This window comes from Mustela nigripes, chromosome 4 (genome assembly GCF_022355385.1).
Source record: "Mustela nigripes isolate SB6536 chromosome 4, MUSNIG.SB6536, whole genome shotgun sequence".
Classification (NCBI taxonomy): domain Eukaryota; kingdom Metazoa; phylum Chordata; class Mammalia; order Carnivora; family Mustelidae; genus Mustela; species Mustela nigripes.
This window is the reverse complement of record NC_081560.1, coordinates 40,624,071-40,643,463: the sequence shown is the minus strand read 5'-3', so window position 1 is coordinate 40,643,463 and position 19,393 is coordinate 40,624,071. Positions and strand designations below refer to the sequence as shown.

The 19,393-nt window shown below is 42.6% G+C and overlaps 1 protein-coding gene across 8 annotated transcripts in view; it reads right to left on the bottom strand.

Moving 5' to 3' along the window:
• The window catches only part of ELMO1 (engulfment and cell motility 1), a 521,901-nt gene that overhangs the window by 129,396 nt on the left and 373,112 nt on the right, over positions 1 to 19,393 (bottom strand). Inside the window, exon 1 of one of the 8 annotated variants that reach the window (XM_059396571.1) lies at positions 2,538 to 2,760. The exons of the other annotated variants lie outside the window; for them this stretch is intronic. The gene's annotated coding sequence lies outside the window, so the exon portion shown is untranslated. Of the gene's footprint in view, positions 1 to 2,537; positions 2,761 to 19,393 lie in introns of those variants that run through there. 8 annotated transcript variants of the gene reach the window in all.

Here is a 19,393-nt window from a genome sequence, read left to right as displayed (position 1 = left end):
CTCTCAGGCAACTCTGACAGTCACGTGAAAATCTGAGGGAATTCATTTTTCTTTACCTTTCCATATGAGCCTCTAATACGTCCCACATCCCACAAACACCATGCAGAGGCAGAAGGAAGAAGCCTTCTACTTCAGGACTGAACAGGTAGCTGTTCTGATAGCTGAAGGAGCATGTTCCTTTCAAGTCCTGTGATCCTAGTTTCACCAACACCACAAGCTGAGAAGTGAAAAACCACCACATTCTAGAACTGTTCCCAAGACGTCTTCGTTCCAGCCCTCAGTGAGAACATGCAGGACCTCATTCAAGGACTGAAGCCACCACTTGAGTCAGAAGTTGACTGGCACAGGGCCGGGCAGTATTTAACGAGCCCTTTGCAAAAAGGAGATAAGAAACTTGAGGGTATAATAAATTCTTGGCTTTTTACCTGGGACAGAAATCCTACATGACCCTGAAATGTGGGCTGTCATCAGAGTTATAATGTGATCATGCATTCATGGATTTTCTTAGGGCCAGGGGAGAGTTTCACAGCTTGCAAATTCTTAAGACTTTCATGATCCAAAAATAGGTTAGTAACTACCCTTAATTTTTTTTTAAACATTTTTAGTCCTTCCATAAAAGGCTGTTTCTTCTCTCATTCTTGCCAACAGGTGCCAGTGCCTCACTCATGGCAGTGACGCGAATGGGGGAGAGAAGAGACCGAAAGAGGAGGGAGGGTCATTCTAATGAAATGACGTCATTTAATGCACGTCCACTTAAAAACCAGACTTCCTCAAAACTGGGTGTGGGTCAAGGTGTGCCTAGGAGTGAGATGTAATCGGTTGAGTCCCCCTGCACACACTTGCCTCCGATCAGGGGGAATTCTCAATTTGGCACACCATCTTGAGCCTCTTGGGATCAGAAGACAGTCTCTATTTTTAGAGGAGTCTTCAGCTAACATGACAGGTCACTGACCTGGCCAAGTGACCGGGTTCCCCATGCTGTCACCCACAGGGAGGAAACTTGTCTATCTCTTCCCATGGCATCAGGTCCGAAGAGCAGGTCAGGTCTCTTCCAACCCCCCTCGCCCTGCTTTCAGGTCTTCTCCAGGAGAAACCTTCCTAGCTCTTTTGTTTCTTTACTCACCCACCAGAGATCCCATTTAGGACACAGCAAATCCCCTTTTACAGCCACGTGAAGACCTACAACACTCTCTTCTGTCAAAAGGATATTGTTATAAAGGACTAGCCGGGAAGATTTCCCATGTTCAACTATTTCACATGCAAGTATTTCTGAACCAGATGATAAGGCTTTCCTCTCTCTTTCCCTCTGTTGTTTGCACCCAAGTGAACTGTAAATAGAAGACATGCAGTATGCTGTCAGTGTTCCTGGCACATGAGATGGGGAATTACATTAAAAAAAAAAAAGTAACAGTGATGAAGCCTCAAAACCCGCAGAGATGCTGGGGAGAGGTTCTTATGCAGAGATGGAAGCCCCAAGTTCAGCCCCCGCTCCCCACACCCACGCCGAAAGCAATGCTTCTCCTCCCCATGTTCAGAAAGATTATAGTCCCCCTGGAATCCTACCCAGTGCTTGAGTTCTTTCTTGCCACATATATTTTTAAGTTTGCAGCTAGAAGGGTCTCTAAAGGCAGAGAGTTTTTCCTTCCCCATGTTGTCTCTCCATTGCCTGTTTACAGCAGTGCCTTCTTCTTTTTTCCTGCTTCTACCCAAAGAAATCAAGAATTTCATCACCAGTGTCAGAAAATTAAACCCCAGGGAGGAAAGCAATAGCTCAGAGCAGCCCTTCCCTGGAGAAGAGCCAATCCTTGAATATAACTTTGCAAACCCTGTCTGGTTTTCAGGGGCTGAAAAGGATGCAAAACAGAGTCATTTGGAAGCATGGTTTTTGGCAGCTAAAATCTCTCTGACTGTACTTCAGCTCATCTTTGCAATTAATTTTTAAAAAGAGAGAGAACATATTTTGATTTAGAGACTGGTTTCATGACAGAAGTCAGGGGCATGACCTAGCTCGGTTGCACACTTTCCAAGCCGAGAGCAGCAGTGCACACCAAACAGATGCCCCCTTCTGTGCTTGGGGGTCTGAAGAAGTGTTTGACAGACCATCGTAACAACATCTCTCTTCACAATGCAAACACCGGCAACACAGTCAAGCTGCTTAATGTTCAGCTCTGTGCCTGCACCTTTCTCCCTCTTCCCAGCAATGCACAGGATGATTCTCACTAATTTAGTTTTAAAAGCATGTTCTTCAGAAATGGATCTATACCCAGGCAGATAAAGCACAACTCCACTCCTCCTCCTAATCCTAACTAGACAAGCCAGTGTTCTGGTATAATACAATTACAAATCTGATCCTACCCAAGCAATGCATGCAGCCTTTGGAATACAGAAGCTCACACATCACAGGAACCCCAGAATGCCCGCTCTTCCATGTGCTCGTTGCAATTCATAGTTTTCTCGGCAGACAATAGGACAAAGCTGCATTTTAGCGCCGGCTGCGGATACCGGCGGACAGATGTGTAAGACTCAGGTTTACTCACCAAGCTCCCGTAAGTCCATCCTTCCCAACTACAAAGACTGCTGCTAAGCTGCTGCCGCCACCAGATGACTTAGAGCCGTCCCCCAGAAGAACAATGTGCTGGAATACCGGATGGTTCCCGAGTAAGCTTGTTCACAAAACAGGTTTCCAGTCGAGCCATGTGAATGGAGACCTGCCACACACCTTTGAATGGCACACACTTCGAGTCCAGAAGAATAAGCATGTAGCTTTGCTTATGTTTATGGAGCTCGAGCCCAGGGGTGCTCCGATTGGCAGGAATCGCAGAAAGATCAGCCAATCAAAGGGAGCCTCCATTTCAGGGAAACTCCTGCTCATTTATTTAGCATCTTCAGAGATCATCGGCTTTTCTAGGAAGAGCTTTTCTCTTATAGTATCACAAGAGAAAAATAACCACTTCATTTCAATATTGTGCCCTATGCTCTTTCATCAATAAACACAGAGCTCCTCTTCTCGGCGTTCAATACCTCCACTTTTGTTATAAAGAACTTTAAAAAGAGAGAGAGAAAGAGGAAGAAGGAGAAAAAGAAAGAGCTGGTGATGGGCTGGAGATAGTTCATATTCATCAGCCTCCACCTTGTTGGGAGGAAGGGGGGGAGCGCCTGGGCTCAATAATTACTGATTCTGTTGCCATGGAAACAGACTGGCTGCAGCGAGTTGGATTCGTGTAGAACATCTGCTGCCAGACCCATAATCAACGGCAATCTCCTCTCTCCCCCTCTCCCTACTTTTATGTGATAGTGAGTTTGCGTTCTCTCTTCTTCTCTTCCCATGCAGTTTTTTGCCCACAAATGGCATATAACTGCCTTATTTCCTACATGCAGCACACGCGCGCCCAGAGATGCATGCACACAGGAGGGCGACCCAGCGGGACGCCTACGGAAGAATCTATACTGGGATTCCTGTCCAGAATGTAAACAAACATCGACACTGCGCCTCCACCCCTAATGAAAATGTATTGTAAATTAACTTCAAGAGTGAGGGCGTTATCTTTTAAGATATCTGTCACCTGAGAGTCCTGAAAGCCCCCAAAGAAAAGTTTGCACTGGCATTTCTCAGAGGGCACTGTGATGGTTCCCAGCAAATCTCTGTAACGAAGCGATTGAACAGAGAAGCTTGTAAAAGATTTTTAAGCCCCAAACCTTTAGGCTCAGCTCCTTCTCTTGCGCTAGCAGCTCACAAGGCACGCTGAACACGGGTGAGAGAGGTATCTCCCTGGGGATGTCGTGAGTCCATTTACCTGGCCCCTGGCTCCTCTCCTGTTTGCACCAAAATCGCCTAGTTACAGGTACCAGAGTTAATGACGGACTCTGGATGTGCTATCTTTCTCCTTAACAGCAGGGGCCGCCACTGAGCAATAAATGGCTACATGGCCCGGTCAGACACCAGAGGGGACTTGGATGGTGGTAATCTTACCTGTGTGCCTGTGGAAGGCTTCAACTCTACAAAGACTGACTGAAGATGGCAAATGTCAAAGAAGGTTATGACTCTGGCTTACATTAGAAGGAAAGGAATTATTCTCCGTCCCATCATGATGAATTTCAAGAACTTCTCCTTCCTGAAGGCCTCTCTACAAACCCGGTGCCCTCAGACCATCAATAACACACAGCAAGCTTCAGAGGGGGCTTTGCACATCTCCGGCTCTTGAAGCCAAGTGAACTATCCATCTGTCACATACCTACAGTCTCATAAGCAACAGTAACTCTGAGCCTCCTTTATTCTAAAAGGACTCCCAGCCCAAACCCCATTCTCCTCTACCTCCAAGTGCTCCACTCTAGCACAGTGGTCTTGGTGTTGAATTTGTCCCTTCAGAAATCTGAATCCTGATTTTCCATTTTATCTCTTTTTGCCCCTGTGAGCTCAGATAGGAATTCTCACTTATGTTCATCCTGTCTCGCACCCAAACCCAACTCTGGCCATCTATCTCAGCTCTGTCCACATGACCTCCACCACCCAGGACGGTGGCTATCTCAGGTCTTTTGACCGCCACTCTGGAACATATTGACCCTCTTCTGCCTACTCTCTTCTGCCATGAGGACACCTACCCCCTGTCCTCTCACCCTCGTGAGACCCTCCAAATACCACTGTTTTTATGTAGCAACATGGCATTCCAACCTGGTCTTCCCTTAAGCAAAATTTAATCATTCATTCCACAAATTCTGAGGGTTTATATGCCAAGCACTGTGACCAAACAAACTGGCATGGTTTTTACCTTATGGCACAAGAACTTGAGTGGAGGACGAAAAAATATGAAAGTATAACTTTCATATCGGGTATGAAGGAGAGCTATGTGCCATGAACACAAATGAAAGGATTTAACTTAAGTTCAGGAAAAGCATCTCAGAGGAAGTGATAAATCTGTAAAGGTGAGCTAAATCTCTAAAGGTAGAGTAAAAATTAATAAACTAAAAGTGAGGGGAACAGTGTCTCAGACATAAGGAATAGCACATGTGAGGGCCTGTCTAGATGAACACTGCCTAGAAGGAAGTATGGCATCTTTGGAAACTCAAAATACACCAATTGCAGCTGATTGCAGTGAGAATGGCTGGAAGGATGATGTGAGATGAGCTCGGACAGCAGGCAAAAGCTAGACATGTAGGATCCTAGAGACCATATTAAAGATGTTGGCTCTCATCCTATTAGAAATGACAAACCATTGAAGTACTCCATAAAATGATTCCCAGCCCCCCCAAAACACCTACATAACTCAAAATATGAAATAAACTATTTCAAGGCATCTATAACTTGTTGGACTGGTCTAGCTAACATTTACTGGCCAATTAACAGTCCAGATAGCATTCCAAATACTTTATATGAACTAACTGACTGAATTCTCACAAAAATACTGTGAGGTATTACCATTTCCCCTATTGTACAGAATGAGGAAACTGAGGCATACGGAGGCAAAGTAACTTGAGCAAGTTGACCAAGACACAATGTGGCAGAGCTGGGATTTGAACCAAGGGATTCTAGCTCCAGCTTCTACAAGTGCGATCAACAGGGACCACCTGGATATTGTCATTGGGAGTTCTCCTCAAAATGAAGATTCCTGGGATCCTACTGTATTCTTCCTGAACCAGAATCCCAGGGAATGGAATCTACGGACATTTCCTCAAGCTTTCCAGGGGATTCTTACATACACCAGAACTTGAGAATCACTGCTAAGAGATGTTTGCATAAAGAAAATGAATTCATTTTCAATGTACAAAATGAAGAAGAGTTTTATGGTTTTTTGTTTGTTTTTGAGAATCAGCCATCCCAAACGACACATCTACATCTACATCAGACCAAGGTCACCTTCCTTTGATTTACTACAAATTCTTGAGTTGAGGGTAGGTACCATTGCAGAGTATGGGGCTCCATAGCTGCTAGGACAGGCATGTGAAGAATGAACATGGGATTTCTTAAAGACCAAATTCACCAGGTGGGTAGAGATGCTATCAGACCCACCAACAATAACACAGGTAAATCATGTAGTATTTATCGTGGACACTATGAAATGTCATAAATTTTCTTCAAAATTTTTCCTTGAAAATTCATTTTTAAGACCAAATTGCAAGGTAGAGAATATTTTTTGGCCTTCTGTCTGTTCTACCCTCCTCATCTATTCAAAAGCTAGCAAGCAGAGCCCTTGGTTCACCAAGATAGTCAAGGTGTTAGTTCTGAAAAATAAGCTGCTTCACCTACATTTTCACAGGGGTCACTTTCTACCAAATAGTTACACGGTCTTCGGAGAAACTTCCAAAGAATTTTTCCATAGAATCTTGTCTAGTAGTTTTGTTAACTGAGATCATAGGCTGTTCGCTAATTTGGCCATTGCTGGGTATTCTTTCCTTTCTAGACTTGCACTGAAAGGGTCTATACGAGACTCAGAGCTGCTGTTGAACCTCAAAAAGGGGAAACCTGCATTTTATTGGTCTGATATCTGAACAAGCCCCCAAGAACTGCTACGCAGTACAATGGCCCTGCATGAGAGAAGCTCAAAATGTATTATCAGTGGTATGCCATCAAGCTTCTGGACACATTCAGAGTTATTATGAGCCATCTGTAGATAGAAGGGAACCGCAACACCAACCTGGAAGATACGGGGGGCGGTGGGAATCACCCCTGGGCATCTGAATACAAATCAGAAGAAATCTCTTTCTACTTCACCCCCACATGACAGCCTGGCATCTCTGCTTTGTGCTGGGTAGCCATTGCTGGTACCATTTACCTGCACTTTCTCAGGGCAGATTCAAGCTAATTGAATTCTATTTCTTTCCGCAAACATGATTTAGTGAATAGATTATTACCAAATTTGATGTGTAATTCATATACCTTTGTAGTACTTTTTAAATAAATTCATGAATCAAAAAAGAATTGTTAAGGGATATGTATTTTTGGGGACAAAAAAATAAGTGACTATTGTAGAATGATTTCTAAACTAGCTGGCTAAATTTCCCTTAGTTTGCCTATTGGTCCTAACTAAAAGGAACACCATTTATAGTGAGCATTTTAAAAGGGAGCTGGAGAGGATTCCACATACTGGGCTATAGAGAGGAGGCACTAATAGTAAATCCTTTCATTTTCCTGCTGCTGGTCCCGAACAGATTACTTCCATAATCTGGGCATCTATTTCAACAGGAAGTGTGTTCATCACTGGCAAGGGATGTGATGATGATAACTTCCTTAGTTCATGACATGGCTACCCTGAACTCCATTTTTGTTTGGTCAACTGATTCTTAAGAAGGAATAGCATGAGGGTGAAATTGAGCCTCAGAAAAATTCTGGAGTATATATTGTACAAGGCTTACCTCTAACTATATCTTAGTCTTCTCAAGGCACACCTCCTCTACTGGCTTAGCCAGTAGGTAGTTATCTCTGGTTTGTTTCCCTTTTTTTTTTTTTTTTTAACATGGTGCATTTTAAAACCAAGATATATGCCAAACTTCAACTAAACTTGGCCAGGATAATTTTTATATATCTTTTTACCCCCAAGGGGAGATACTCATAACAATATTCCATAGAAAATCACCATACAAAGGTAGATGCTTCTCTTTTTTTCACCCTCATGGGGAGATAAATCAGAACCTACCAAGTCTGCTATAATGTCAGTGTATCTTTAGGTCCCAGGATGCTAAGCATTAATGTGATACAGCCCTGACATCTATGAGAGAATGGGAGAAATATCAGCAAGTGTACTGACAATGGGCCGCTACCATTAAACAAATGCCCATTCTCCAAAAAGGGAAACTGAGACCCACAATGTTTAAGTAGTATGTCTACAGTCACCATCCAATAAGGCTGGGACTCAGGATTCAACTGGGGTCTGTGAAGTACCACAAGCAGTCTATTATACCACTGCCTCCGAGCTCCCATAAGCAAGTTGTTTGGAGCAGGTGGGATTACTTCAGTAGCATTCTAAGGCTGACTTATATTTTGTAAATCATATTTATGAGACATTAATGTGATCAGGCTTAATTCCCCTGGACTTTGCCATTTTTGTATTTCCCTTAAAAATGCCTAAAATATAAGCAAAATCTACAAACACCAAAATAAAACCAGATCTATAAAATGCAAATGTGTCTATAAATAAATCTTTTATTCTTTCTTCTTCCAGAGCTTGACTTCTGGTAGGCGACTATGATTTGCATTCATGGGGTTGGAGAGTCAAGGTGTGGAAGTCCTTGAGGTGTCATAAACTTGACCAAATGGAACAGGCTGACCTGAGAATGACATGAGGGCCAGAAAAGTAGGGCCCAATACGATGCATCTGTTGTAATTCTGGAGTGCCTTCAAAGCAATAGTTGGGTGAAATTCTCAAAGCATATCATCTTGCCAGCTTGAATCTTCCAAATATACCATGGAAATGCATTCCAGAAATGCAGGCTGATGAAAAATCATGCCAAAAGGAAAAATGAAAATGCCAAAATCCTTAACTCAGCCTTGCCAAGCATGTCCACTGGCAATATGGTGGCAAAAATCTACTGGGCCAAAGGTAGGATATTCTCTGGGTGACACAAAATGAGAAACGGCTTCTTCTCCATCACGAAAAGGGAAGCTTTGGGGCTATTATCACATTCTTCTTGGTTTTCAGCTCTCATGCATGAGTAAACCTCTTTCAATTCTGAGACACATATCAATTTCACACACAAGTGATTTCACCTTTCGAGAAAAAAAATTTAGTTTCTGATATTCTCAATAAGAGAACCAATTTCACAGTGGTTGGTAGAGATTAAATCTGTGTTTTATCAAATAGTTAACATTTGATGCCTTTACTTTCTCTGCTCTTTCTGCTCACAGATTCACAGATAATCTGTGGTCCTGGTCTCTTGTTACAAAGGGGATCACACTGCAACAGAGAGGAAGGGGAGCGATGGAGGGTTTGCTGTTAACCAGAGGGAAACCCAGATCAAGAAGGTGAGTTGATGCAGTTCACCCAGGTAAGGAGGGAGGGAGAGGAGGTTCTAGACACAGAGGCAGTCAGTTCCCAGGGATCATGTTCTGAGACGTGAAAGGGGGTGGGCCGAGCAGAAAAAGTTTGAGGGTTTCAACAGGGGTCCAGTAGGTCTGGACAGAGCCAGATACCTCCAGGACCAGGAGGATCACAATACGGAATTCTAGGGAGAGTCCTGTTTAAACCCAGTTATTTTTACTTTGTTCCACGATAAAGAAATTGACATTGTCAGAAGCCAGTCACATTACAACGATGTGCCCAGAGTTTCCATGTATATCAGCAACGACCCAGTAGCTCTCTAGGAAAACTCACTTGGAGTGTGTGTGCTCCTGTCAAACCACACTGCCACAATGAGGACAGGCCTGTTCGTCAACTCAGTTCTTCAAAACCATCAGCTGGTAAGAGCCAGATCACTTCAAACCATTCTCTATTGTACTTCCAATTAAAGGAAACTTTGAAATGTGAATCATAACCCTCTAGGCAAATGATATTGACAGGTTATTCCCAACTCTCACAAAGAATGAGCCCCAAGACCTAATTTGTGCAGCAATTAAATTCACGCAAAAATATAATTTTATTTTATTGCTCAGTACTTGCCTGTGTCTTTAAGCTAGCAACTGCAGGAAGGAGTTAATTTGATAATATAAATAAAAATTGGCCCCAAAGGGCAATAACCAATCCATTTACATGCAAAAACGCTCCTCTTCCAAGTCGTCCTAAGGCAAATATGAAACATGATTTCCAAAATGTGTCGCCTACAATTCTCTCTACACAGTGACAGGCATGAGGATTATAGAGGAAATACTTCAAATAATCACACACACTCAACTATGAGTAAATGCTCTTGCTTATATTTGGGGGGAATCCATTGTGTGTGAGACACCTCAACTGCTCTGTGCATATACAGAAAAAATATATTTCACCAGAAAGTCCAGTTTGGACTTTCTGTAAGTAAGAAATTGGCCTCCATCCATTCAACCAGTGTTTGGGAAGTGTTATGATGTAGGGCCCCTGGGTAGCTCAGTCAGTTAAGCATCTGACTCTTGATTTCGGCTCAGGTCATGATCTCAGGCCTTCGACAGGACTCCATGCTCAGTGGGGAGTCTGCTTGAGATTCTCTCTCTCCCTCTGTCCCTTGTGTGTACCAACCCTTCCACAAGTGCATGTGCACTCTCTCTCAAATAAACACATTTTAAAAATAAAATTTTAACAAGGGTGTGCTATAACAATTGTTCACATATTGCCACATTTCCTTCAAGTCTTGGGGACCCAAAAATATAGCTAGAGTATCTTGAAAGTAATAAAACACCACTTACTATGTCTTCTCTTCATGCATTTCTTAAATTTCATGTTTTCTTTTTTTCCCCCATCATCTCTGTTCTGCTCACCTGGTAAGCTTCTATCCATATGTTGAAGCCCTCCCAAGGAAGGTCCTCTCTCTATGGAATTCCCTCCTTCAAGTTGCTTCTATATAACACATGAGGCTGCACTCTCCTACGTGTCATTTATTCCGCAATTATCTCTTTCAAGAGCTTTCCCCACTGCCAAGAACTCCTGAGAGGCATATTTAGTAACACAACACCAGGAACACCATCCCTAGATGGCTCTGATACCTTACCTGGCCCCAAATAGAAAAATCTTACTGCAAACCTTTATACTTAGAGAAGTTACGAAAGCTTTCTTCTGAGTGCTCTTCTGTCATTCTACCCAACATCATGGTAAAGTTAGGAGAAGAGGATATCTCTGAAAACCTCTCAGTGACTAATTTCATGTGTCTCCCATTCCTCCCTCCTCCCACCCCTACGATCCCCAGCCTGAGAGGGAAGAGGAGGCGCTAGGAAGCACTCCTGAAATCCATGTTTTCGGCAGTCTAGGTGCTGGGCCCAGCTCTGTCTGCTGTCTGGCTCCTTTTTTCAAGGATGTCACATCTGTTCAGAACTCCCTTCCAGTTAATGAGTCTTCCTACAATGGAGCCTCAGAGGGCTTTTGATCTTTGTACCAATCAACTTCAGGATAAAGACTCGGGGACTGACTAAGCCAGGACAGCTGGCTTAAACCCATGCTTTATTTCAAGGAAGAATAAACAAAACTTTGCTTGAATTTATAACACGGGATGTTGAAATAAAAAAAAATCCCTCTAGACCAGAACCACTAATTGTACCAGATTTGGAGCCTGGTGACAGTCCTGCATCCCCATGTTTTAAAATTGGTTTTAAAACTATGATTGTAAGAACATATATGTTCACTAGAGAAAATGTACTAAATTAAAAACATAATAAAAAAGAAAAAAATTTAATTAATTACATCATGCAGAAGAAACCATTGTTGAAGAGATTTAAACCTTCTTAGTTTTTATTTCTACTTAGTTAAGTGTAACTTTGCATTCTGCTCCCCCTCATTTAGCATAATATTAAAAAAAAGCCTTTTTATATTTAGACACCATTCAAACGTATTTAGACATTCATTCAAACATCATTTTGAATGACTGAAATATTTAACATATCAATTAATGTGCACATAAGTTAATTTATCATATCCTCTTTGCTGAATTATTTCCCATTTTCCTGCTGCTATAAATAACAATGAAATGAACATCTATACACATACCTTTCTTTTTCTTCCCAGATGTCTGTGATTCTGAAGCATCACACTACACTACATGACTTCATAAATGAAGCCATCAGCTATTGGTGAATTTCCCAATAGCACTTTGTCCCAACAGCTTTCTTAAAATTCTATTGAAATATCAAGGTTCTACCAGCAAAGGGGTAGCACTGGGCCCTTTTATGTCACTGTAGATGGCAAGTCTTCCTTTTTTTTTTTTTTTTATCAACAGGATGCTGCTATTTTATTTTAAATATCTGTCTCCACACCGGATACTCCAAATATTATATTTTTTAAAAATTTCTTTTCAGCGTAACAGTATTCATTGTTTTTGCATCACACCCAGTGCTCCATGCAATACGTGCCCTCCCTAATACCCACCACCTGGTTCCCCCAACTTCCCACCCCCTGCCCCTTCCAGACCCTCAGGTGGTTTTTCAGAGTCCATAGTCTCTCATGGTTCACCTCCCCTTCCAATTTCCCCCAACTCCCTTCTCCTCTCTAATTCCCCATGTCCTCCATGCTATTTGTTATGCTCCACAAATAAGTGAAACCATATGATAATTGACTCTCTCTGCTTGACTTATTTCACTCAGCATAATCTCTTCCAGTCCCGTCCATGTTGCTACAAAAGTTGGGTATTCATCCTTTCTGATAGAGGCATAATACTCCGCAGTGTATATGGACCACATCTTCCTTATCCATTCATCCACTGAAGGACATCTTGGTTCTTTCCACAGTTTGGTGACTGTGGCCATTGCTGCTATGAACACTGGGGTACAGATGGCCCTTCTTTTCACTACATCTGTATCTTTGGGGTAAATACCCAGTAGTGCAATTGCAGAGTCATAGGGAAGATCTATTTTTAATTTCTTGAGAAATCTCCACACTGTTCTCCGAAGTGGCTGCACCAACTTGCATTCCCACCAACAGTGTAAGAGGGTTCCCCTTTATCCACATCCTCTCCAACACATGTTGTTTCCTGTCTTGCTAATTTTGGCCATTCTAACTGGTGTAAGGTGGTATCTCAGTATGGTTTTAATTTGAATCTCCCTGATGGCTAGTGATGATGAACATTTTTTCATGTGTCTGATAGCCATTTGTATGTCTTCATTGGAGAAGTGTCTGTTCATATCTTCTGCCCATTTTTTGATATGATTCTATGTCACAAAACAGATAATCATATCTTCCTTTTTTTTTAATAGAAGGAGCTCCAGGGTCTTCCATCTCACATAAACAAGGGAGGGGCAGAGAGGGGGTAACTAACATCATAAACAACTAGAAGCTGGGGTCTCCCAGACTCGGCCAGAGCCTGATTTGAGATATGAATGTGTTTGCAGGCTTCTTGGCCCCTGGTCTCTGTGCAGAAGGCACATGCCAACAGGAAAAAATCAGTTGGCTTTTGTCAGGCAGTAAATACCACCAAAATAAACTCTAAAAGTGTTTTTAAGCCACACAAATGAAATTCTACCTCCCTTTTTTTTTTCTCTTCTGGAAATGGCTCCATTTTTTCCCTAGTCCTAAAAGAGATCATCACTCTGTAGACTCACTTCTTCTCCTATCTCACCTTAGCCACACAGTGCCCTTCACTTATGGACTGAATTTGTTCTGTAGTTTGCAAAGTTGTTACAGAATGTACTTTTTCCTTTTAAAACATTATCAGCTTTTTAAATTTTTTTTAAAGAAACATTGTTAGCCCCTTTCCACTTTCCATTCATGGATGGATAAAAGATTTAATCCAGGTCACATGTGTTGAGCACCGATGTAATTTTTTTGGTAGGTGCCCTGGGGTAGAAGAGTGAGGAGGAATTTGTCCTTATTCTGAGGAGTAAGGAGGAGAAAGTGTAGATAACTCATTATGGTCGATGACCATGGGTTTCAATGGGTTCATCTAGGATTCTGCAGTATGACCTCAAATCAGCCATGAGGTGGGAAACAGGTGGCCAGGGGCCAGTTTAAAGCAAGCTAATTTGCCAAAAAGAGGTTTCAAACTCAATGTATGGCTGAGTATGGTTAAGTGCTACAAAGCAGGGAAAAAGAAAGTGTGCCTAAGAGGAACCAACTAATTCTAACCCCATGGAAGGACTCCACAGGGCCCGTGTGCTGGGCATTGAGGGATAGGCAGAATGTCAACAAAAGGATGAAGGGTCTTCTTTGCTGAGGTAAGGACAAAGACTTGGAAGCACAAAGCATGCTTAGGTAGCCATCAAGAGGATAATTAACGGTTAATAGGGGTGTGCTGAAGAGTGCAATAGGCATTCTGTTTGGAAAAGTGGTTTGCAATGGAATGTAGAGCTTTTATTATCACACTTAGAAGAGGGAGGCTAAGATTTTTTTAGTGTAGATGTATCATGAGATGAATTATGTTCTATAAAGGTGTTTCTGGGGCACCTGGATGGCTCAGTCAGTCAAGCATCTGACTCTTGACTGGAGCTCAGGTTATGGTCTCAGGGTCCTGGGATCGAGCCCTGGAAGGACTGGTTCCTCTCTCTCTCTCTCTCAAATTAATATATAAATCTTTAAAAGGAAGAAAGGAAGAAGGGAGGGAGGGAGTTTCTGTTAGGGGAAAGATAACTTCCAGGTGGGCTGAGTCCAGATTCAGAGAGAGCAATTAAAGGACAGACACAGTCTATGTAAGAGATGATGGTATTGGGAAGCGGGGCATAGCAGGACAAGCCAGCTGGCCCCTTCTTAGGCACTGGTAGATCCACAGGACATGGGAATCCAGAAGAAGGGTTGAGGAAGTCTGGGATTACCCCCACGGTTCCAAGTCAAAGGGACGAGGTAGAATGCCATGCCACTCCTTGAATGGAAGGATGGCTGAAGATGGGATACTGGGAGCGGAGAGGAGGTAGGAGAGAATCAAGAAGAAGGGCTTGGGGAACACATAAAGGTCAGGGTCAGTGAAAGGTGGTGGCAGTGCCTCGGGAGTCAGGGAATGGCCAGGATCCCAGGAAGCACAGGTGGGGACCTGAGCCAGGGCTTCAGGGTGCTGGAGCAGGAGGAGCACTGGGAAGAGACCTGACACTTGGGAGGTAACTGCTGACCTAAATAAAGCAATTTCAGTGGGTGGACGTGGGTGAACATCAGACCACAGGGAGTAGAGGAGGTAGGCAAGCGGGGATGGCATTCTCTCTCGGAAAATTTGGCAGTGCAGGGAAGGAAAGAGATTGGATAAGAACTTGAAAGAGGAACGGGGGTGAAAAACATTTTTTTTTTTTTTTTTATGGATAGGAGAGATTTGGGTAGCTTTTTAGGTTGAAGAGACGAAATCGAGGGGGAGGAAGGGAGGATGCCAATAAGCATAAAAATGTAAGGGATAAAAGATTTATTTTTACAAATTTTTTGATGTCTATCTTTTTCATCAGAGCAGGGAGTCATAACAATGTGACTTCTTTCCAGTCTTAAATTAGAACGACTCAACAGTTCCTCTTCTTCTCCACTTGCCTCTTAGAAATCATGTCTCTTGTGGCTAGAGAGGTTTTTGAGTATTCAAGACACCTATTACTGCATTTTAGAGGTATTTTTCTTCTCTTGAGCTTAGCTATATAGTTGAGGTACCTTTTAACTTTTTTTCTAAAAATATCACTAGCAACTGGAACAATGATAATCATTTTTTCCTTTCATATATATCATATGTCACGTATCTATCTTGTGGGAGCGTTCATTTCCAAAGCCACGGGAAGATCCTGTTTAAGAAGGAGAGAACCAAGGGCTGCAAAGAAGGCAAACAACATAGAGATTTTGAAATGCCCATCAGAGGTCATTCTGGACTTCATCAAAACCAATGGCTTTTGTGGCTAAAGAGGTTTTCAAGTATTACAGCATGATTTAGTGTTTATAGAATCCTTTGCTTCTTCTGTTTAGTTGTATTTTTAGTGAGGGCAAAAGACAAGTTGCAGTGGATTAACAAATTACTAAGAAATGAAAAGAAAAGGTGGCAAACAGGCAACTAGGTCAGGAAATCTGGCTGGGGGTGAGGACTGCATGGAAGATCAAGAAGGAGTTATTTATTTGTTTTTTTCCAACACAAGGCGTTTGAGTACATTTATATGCTGGTAAGATGATAGCCTCCAAGAGGACAAGATTGATGACATAAGGCCAGACGTGATGACCTGATCAAGCGGTATCCAGAGTGGATGAGAAGAGAGAGAATTCAAAGCACAGAAGGGAGAACCCACCTCGGGGGCCACCAGGGACACCTTCATCTAGAAAGGACACAGGTGGTGAGGGCAGGTGTTGGAGAACAGCCTAGTGTCGTGTCGTCAGCTCGAGGGAGAGCTGGATTAGAATCCAAGCCTCCCCACACCTAGTCTGGAGCATTGTATCATCATTCTTGTAACTTCCCCTCATGGAAATGGCCCATGTGCTTTACATATACTAGGATAAACATAAAGAACAGTTTTCTTATTCAGACATGGGTCAAGTATTGGCCATTCCATATTATCACCCTAATAGCCTAATATTGGCTCATTTAACCTTGACAATGTATATATGTTCATATGTGTGTGTGTGTGTATGCATTCCCATATTTCATAGATGAAAAGGCTGAAAAACAGGGTAAGGACATTAATGTGCTCAAAGTCACACAGCAAGGAAATAATGGAGCTAGGGTTTGAAGCCCACTCCTTGAGTTCAAGGTCAATGCTCTTGACTTACTACATCTATTGACTCAATGTACTGAATTTGTTGATTGAACTTACTCTCTTTGGTAAATTGCCAAACTCTCTTCTTGATTCCTTAGGCCAGGGAGGCAGCTGGGGAACAGGGAGGGGTGCAGAGTGGCAGGCGGAGATGGGGAGTTGAGGCTGAGGCTTTGTCTGTGGCAGCTTCCATTCCCCATTATCACCCAACTCTGTCCTAAAGCATTTTATAACTTGAAAATTCAATGAATACAAAATGCTGGTAAAATGCACCCAAAACCCATCGATACCTTTTACTCACAGCCTTATTTTTCTGGTATGTGCACAAGAGAATTCTTATCTACTTGAAAAAATTTAACACCAACTCTACATCCTTGATGGGCCAGGGTCTGCTGAATTGAGGCTTGGGAGCAAAAATCCAGGGTTGCCCGGTGAGCTGACCACAATAAAACAAGCCAAAGCAGCTTCTTCCAACACACTCAGAAGAGCATCTCCATTTTATATGCACTTTTATCATGACAGACACATGTTAAATAGGAACGGCATCTCTGAGGCACAGGTATTACCCTTTTCTGCTTCTCCTAGAAGGACTCCTAGTGGCCTGGGAGCTTTTGGACAGAATCTCATGCTCTGTGATTCACAAAATGGAAATCTGGCATTATATGCCAGTGACATTCACTTCTATGGCAGCTCAAGCAGCAAAAAGCCATATGCCATACACCTCAGATCCAGCCAAGCCATGCAAACGGAAATGTGAAAGAGAAATAAGGAAATTAGGACCAGAAAAGTTCTTGGGGCTGATCGCCTCCAGCACCTAAAACACACAATCACTGTGGCACGAATCAAATCTTCCTACTCTTATGACACTCTTGGAAAATGCAATTTTTTTTCTAATTTAAGAGCACTTTGGGAGGTAAAGGTAAAATATAAAAGACAATTTTTGTGAATGACATGGTGGGCTCACGTTTACTATTTAATGTGGCTGCTACACAGGCAGGTGGGTGTGCTCAGGGAGAGAGACAGTAGTAACCTAAATGGGTGGACTGCCAGCAGGCACATTTGTCCTCTGCACTGACCGTCTCTCAGTAGCCATCCTGTGAAAGGATAAGCACCATTATTGACATTATCTGCCCCACTGGCCTGGAAATAAGACTGATGGAAAACGGACTACTCCCCAAATGGCCAGCATATGTGGGTCAAGATGAAGGGGGAAAAAAGAAACAGAGGGATTTCTTTTTTAATGAGGGGATCCAACCACTCTCCTCAGAAAAGAAACTCCATTTATTTTGTGACTGTTCTATGTCTTTGAGGTTTTCATTCACCTTATATAAAGCTATGTAGGTGGAAAAATAATTACTACTGCCATTTTTGTTAAGAAAGGAATGGCAAAATCATTTTGTAATACCCTCAAAGTATTGACATCTGAAGAAGAGATTCTAATTGAAAGATCTAGAAGGATTTTTCATTTAGAGCTATTGGCATTTTGGGCAAGAGAATTCTTCATTCTGTAGAACTACAGAATACCTATGGTCTCCAGGAATTACCAGAATGACCATCCAGGGCTCCTGGGTGGCTCAGTGGGTTAAAGCCTCTGCCTTCGGCTCAGGTTATAGATCCCAGGGTCCTGGGATTGAGTCCCGCATCGGGCTCTCTGCTCCGCAGGGAGCCTGCTTCCTCCTCTTTCTCTGCCTACTTGCGATCTCTGTCTGTCAAATAAATAAATAAATAAAAATCCTTAAAAAAAAAAAAAAAAGAATGACCATCCAATATTAAAACAGTGTAAATTAATTCAGCTTACTGGTTAGGTGGACTGTTTAAAATAATGTGTGAATTACACATTTCTGGCCATTTATTCATCTGATATCCAACCCAAAGTAATTGGGAAGATCCTATTTCAAAAATGTCTGGAGAATATTAAGAGTTAAAGCTACAGTTCTTTGCTCCCAATGCTATAGTGATTTAATTGAGAAAGACAAGCTTGTAAATGAATGACTACTACAACATGCTAGAAGATATTTTCCAAAAGAAGTTCAGACTTCCATGTCATGGGGGCAGGTATACAGAATTTCATCCTAAATGAAAAGTGGAGATGATAATCATCCAAGGTGGTACCGCTGAGGTGGCCATGTGTAAAATCTTAAAACAGAATTTCAGTGAGAAGATGGAGGAAGACATTAGTGAAGAAGGAAAGAGGGTAAACCCATATCTGTGATATGAAAGTACCATGGCTTACACAAGGAATTGTAGGCACTTCATAATGTGCAGAGCTTAGAGCAGGTACAGGGTGAAGGAAAGAGGATGAGGCAAGAAAGCTACATTAGGCTAATTAAAGAGAAACCTAAACATCTTGCTAAGGCTGTGAAACTTTATGAGGCAGGCAAGGGGAAGGCACAGATGGATTAAAAGCAACAGTGATATGGTCAGATGTGTGTTGGAGGAGGTTTGGAAAGTGGGAAGTTTTCAGAGTTGGGAGATAAGTTACTGCAACAGCTAGTGTCTCAGTCAGTGACTTCTACATGAATGCTGTGTAACAAATAATCCCAACGGCCAACAAGTTCTTCTCACACTCTCGGGTCTGTCGGTCAGCTGAAACGGCAGTTTTACGCTGTAATTCTGGGGGCTAACTGGGGAAACTCGACTCCATATGCCTCATTCTGAGACTTACACTGAGGGGCAGTGGCCACCCAGGGTACATCCCTTATCTCATGATGAAGGCAGAAGTGCAAGAACCCAAGCCAACCACACAAGCAATATTCAGGCCTCTGCTCACTGCACATTTGTGATCATCTGACTGGTCTATGTCAAAAGTTAAAGGGCAAGGGAAACAGGCTTCACGCCCTCAGGTTACGGCAAGGACTCCTGTGGAGCAGTACGGAACTGCAACCAGCCATTCCACTACCAGAACTGGAGTGAGGAAAGAGGAAGATCTGAGCGAAGGCAATAATGAGAAAGCAGAGGACCTTACAGTGATTATAGTGACTTTGGCTGCTGATTGGTTTCACAAGGAGCAACCAGCCCGTAAACTTCCAAACAGAAACTCACTGGACTGCCAGCTCCATGAAGGCAGAACCCACCTGTATTCCCAGTGTCTAGCACCATGCTTTCTGTGTCATGGACACAAAACAGTATTTGTTGAAAGAACAGACAGCATTAGAA